General features: G+C 51.3%; 1 long non-coding RNA gene across 1 annotated transcript; it reads right to left on the minus strand.

Annotated features, from left to right (window-relative positions):
- Nucleotides 1–2175: 2175 nt before the first annotated feature.
- On the minus strand, nt 2176–4246 carry LOC120230804. Its single transcript, XR_005528169.1, has 2 exons — nt 3857–4246; nt 2176–2470 (listed from the first exon to the last, which is right to left on the minus strand). It is a non-coding gene; the product is annotated as an uncharacterized LOC120230804 (long non-coding RNA).
- Between the last annotated feature and the right edge of the window lie 408 nt (nt 4247–4654).

Here is a 4654-nt window from a genome sequence, read left to right on the forward strand (position 1 = left end):
CAGTTGGTCACCAGAGGGGAGGTGGGTGGGGGGTGGCACATGGGTGCCACACGTAAGAGCGACTAAGAGTGCACCTGTCGTGTTGAGCTCTGAGTGATACACAGAATTGTTGAATTGCTACATTATACACCTGAAATGAATGTAACCTATGCTAACTGCACTGGAATTAAAATAAAATAAGAGTTCAGTAATTGTTCAGTATTTGTTGAGCGTCTACACTGACAAGACGGGATCGCAAAGACCCTGTGGTGGTACCCTGTCTCAAGAGATGGCCGCCACTGCTTCTTTCCTTCCCAGAATGCACGCACCACACCCTCCTGGAGAGGCGAGGTCGATGTCTTCACCCCCTTGGGTCTGGGCAGGCCTATGGCTGCTTTAACAGATACCTGTGATGGAGGTTATGCTGTGCTGGTTAGTTCCACACCCACCTTTTAAGAAGATTGGCAATTTCTGCTTCTCTCTTAGAACCCAGTTGATAGGAAACCACATGGAAAGTCCAAACGGAAGATAATTTGGGCTCCAGGACTACAGCCCCAATTGAGTTTCTGCCGATAGCACCCCCTTGCCAGCCACATGAGGGAGCCATCTTGGAAATATGTCCTCTGGCTTCATCGACCCACCTCCGCTGATGCTACCTGATGCCACTGGCGGCAGACCTCCTGGTGGCAAAACCGAACACATCAATGACAGTTGTTGCATTCATTCATCTGCTTTGTTCTCACGACGATCTTTTAAAGAAGATGTTATTAGTATTATCCCCACTTTGTAGATAAGGGGCTGAGATGAAAGAGGGTAAGCAAATTATCCAAAATGGCCCAGCTAGCAAGAGGAGAAGTCGTGAGGGCCACCTGGGTGGCTCAGTCGGTTAAGCGTCCGTCTTCGGCTCAGGTCACAATATCACAGTTCATGGGTTCAAGCCCCGCATCAGGCTCTGTGCTGACAGCTCAGAGCCTGGAGCCTGTTTCGGATTCTGTGTCTCCCTCTCTCTCTGCCCCTCCCCCGCTCATGCTCTGTCTCTCTCTGTCTCAAAAATAAATTTAAAAACTATTAAAAATTTTTAAAAAAAGAGGAGAAGTTGCGAGAATATAGGATGTGTCTGGGGGTTGGTACATGTACTGCTCTGACAGGAGGCAGGGATGTCAAGTAGGAAGTTGTTTGATACAAAAAAACCCCAAGATGGTTGGGTTGGTCTTGAATGAAAGACGGACCTATGTGTTAGGATATGTTGCACTTAATTTAATAATGGCGATTTAAAAGTGGCCACTGAAGGCTTCCGGGGGGAGGTGACAGGATAAAAATAACTTAAGACGAGTGGTTGGACATAGGATAGTTTGAAGGGACAAGAGGCTGTCAGATGCCATCCATCACATCGTGTTGCAGGACATTTGCTCGTCTTGTGGACTCTCCCAGGACACGTTCCTCGCAATCCAAGGTTTTACTGTACATCCTCTAACACTGCTTTGTGGAACTGGAACAGAATCCAGAAAGAGGAGCTGGGTTTTAAGCCGAAATGGAAGGACTGGCAGAGACGTGGAGCCTGTGGCCTGCATCCTCAGTAGTTTGCCGGACTGAGTTCTCTGTCCGTCTTACACATATATGCGCACATCCGTGCACACATAGACCCGTGACATGCATTCCTAACACATACCCACGCCAGATAGCAGGTAGAAGTAGTACGTAATAGGGGTGTCTGGGTGGTTCAGTTGGTTGAGCGTCCGACTTCAGCTCATGTCATGATCTCACAGTTCATGGGTTCGAGCCCCAGGCCGGGCTCTATGCTGACAGCTCGGAGCCTGGAGCCTGTTTGGGATTCCATGTCTCCCTCTCTCTCTGACCCTCCCCGACTTGTGCTCTGTCTCTCTAAAAATAAAAATTAAAAAAAAAAGTAGTACATAATAAATAGTCATAAAAAGAGCAAACTGCCAAAACATTTCGTACAGAGAATAAAGGCTACGGGTGACATAGAGAGACAAGGTCACCGGCCCTGCAGCATCCAAAAGTCTTCTGGTAGAATCAGAAGGAGGACATTGCTGTAAGGCGAGGGTCCCGGGGCATGGAGGGGCTGTCGGAGGAAACATTTTCGCTGCCAGCACACGTTCTTCGAGAACGTGATTTTTAACGATCATGGGGAAGTCCATCTCATGACAACCGCGATTTATTACACAACATGCCCTGTACACTTTGTACGTTTATGTGGTTGATCATTTTGGCTTGTAAATAACACCAAAATGAAAGTCTCTGTAAATAAATTTTTGAAGGCATGTGAGTTTTCTTTGATGACAGATTCCTAGGGATGGAGTTAGTGGGCCGAAAGGTGATAATTTGAAAATATTCTTGATACTCATTGCCAGATCGCCTGCTGAAAGCACTGCCAATCCGGCCGTCGTCCAGCGGCGTGTAAAAGGCCCTTCCCGCCAGTCAGCTTGCCCGGGATGAAAAGAGGGCATAGTGTGGTGTGCGCTGTATGACCCTGTTTTAAAATGACACTTGTTTAAAGATAACCCGGGGGGCGCCTGGGTGGCTCAGCTGGTTAAGCATATGATCTCAGGGTTTGTGGGTTGAAACCTCACGTTGGACTCTGTGCTGACAACTGAGAGCCTGGAGCCTGCTTGGGATTCTGTGTCTTCCTCTCTCTCTGCCTTCCCCCACTCCCACTCTGTCTCCCTCTCTCTCTCTCTCTCTCAAAAATGAATAAACATTAAAAAAATAAAAGGAAACCCAAAATGCCTAACTCTGGGTGTTGGGGATTTAGAGGAGATGTATTTTCTTCTTTAAACTTTTCTGTATTATATAAATTTCCTAAGTAGTTTGTATATTCCTTATAACATTAGAAATGTTTTTAACATTTATTCATTTTTGAAAGAGAGAGAGACAGAGTGCGAGTGGGGGAGGGCAGAGAGAGAGAGGGAGACACAGAATCCCAAGCAGGCTCCAGGCTCCAGCCCAGAGCCCGACGCGGGGCTCCAACCCAGGAGCTCGGGACCACGACCTGAGCCGAAGTTGGACGCTTCGCTGACTGAGCCACCCAGGCGCCCCAAACCTTTTTTTTAAGTAGTGAAAGTAATATGTCAGGACAACTTTGCGATCCCAGGTTTCCTGCTGACAGCAGTTTGTCTGAAGCAGCTGATTAGGGGGCTCGGAGGGGTTCCTTCAATCACCTGGGGACTTAAAACCCCTTCCCTGGGGCACCCGGGTGGCTCAGTCGATTGAACAGCCAGCTCTTGGTTTCTGCTCAGGTCATGATCCCACAGTTCGTGAGTTTGAGCCCTGCATCCGGCTCCAGGCTGACACTGTGGAGCCTGCTTGGGATTCTCTCTCTCTCTCTCTGCACCTCCCCAGCTCTGTCTCTTTCTCTGTCTCTCTAGAAATAAAGAAATAAATAAATAAACTTAAAAAAAAATTAGGAACCCCCCGCTTCTCCTGAGTTCCACCTCAGACTGATGGAGTCTACATTTTCGGGTGGGGCGGGGCCGAGGTGTGGGTATTTTTTAAATTTTTTTTTTTAATGTTTTATTTATTTATAGGAGAGAGAGAGAGAGAGACAGCGGAGCAGGGGAGGGTCAGAGAGAGAGGGAGTCACAGACTGAAACAGGCTCCAGGCTCTGAGCTGGCTGTCAGCACAGAGCCCGACGCGGGGCTCGAACCCACGAACCGCGAGATCATGACCTAAGCGAAAGTTGGATGCTTAACCGACTAAGCCACCCAGGCGCCCCGATGTGGGTATTTTTTAAAGTGACCCACATACCCTGCATTAACTTGGGGGTGAACACCCCCCAAAACCGAGGGATCTAAGGGAGGCCTTGAAGGCCACGCCGAAGACGTCACGCCGGCCAGGTGGGACGGAGCACACCTTTACCTGTGTGTCTGCCACGCCTCGGCTGCAGGTACAGGGTGGCCTGATTCTTATCCACCAACGGCTGCAGACAGTGAGTCAGAACCAAACCAAACTGCCTCTCTCATCAGGGCCGCCGGCGCCTCCTTCATTCCTGGGAGATCAGACGGGGGAAGCCGGGCATCGGCGGGCTTTGGCCCTCCCTTCCTGTGTCAGGGAAGCAAAACTGGTGGTCTCTCCCTTTTGGGGGGGGGTTGTGTTGGAGAGAGAGAAGTGGGGGGGTGGACGGGAGAGAGCTAAGGCCGGGCCGTGAACTCCTGCTTCCTCCAGGCCAATGGAGAGCGGCCGCCTCATGTTGGCTGGGCTCCCAGCCTCCTCTGAAGCCTGGAGATTAGGGCAATTCAATGCCTTGCTCCTCTCTCGTTCTTTCTGTGGGGTGGGGGCTGGGCCTCCGCTGGTTCCCTCAGCAACAGGGCCCGGCTCCATTGTGAGGAGGGCCTGGGCGGGAAAGCGGCGGGGGAAGGAAGGGAGGAGCCGGGCCTTCCCTTCCCAGAGGTCACGGGGGGCTGTAGACACCCTAGAACCCTGGGTTCCAGGAGGGGAGGGGACCCTTGAGGGTCCTCGGTCCCTCCCAGGGTGGGGGAGGCCAGAGCCGAGCCTGTGGGCATAACAGAGCCCATTGTTAGGTGCTGGAGACCAGGGCAGAGGCAGGCTGGGCTACCCGCTGGGAGAGGAGGTGTTAGACAGAGTTCTAGCCTCTTTCCCTTCGATGACAAGGAGGGCGGGCCAGTCCCTGGCAAGCCCGCCTGGTGGCAGGCCTGG

This window comes from Hyaena hyaena, unplaced genomic scaffold (genome assembly GCF_003009895.1).
Source record: "Hyaena hyaena isolate Hyena2069 unplaced genomic scaffold, ASM300989v1 scaffold_47, whole genome shotgun sequence".
Taxonomy (NCBI): domain Eukaryota; kingdom Metazoa; phylum Chordata; class Mammalia; order Carnivora; family Hyaenidae; genus Hyaena; species Hyaena hyaena.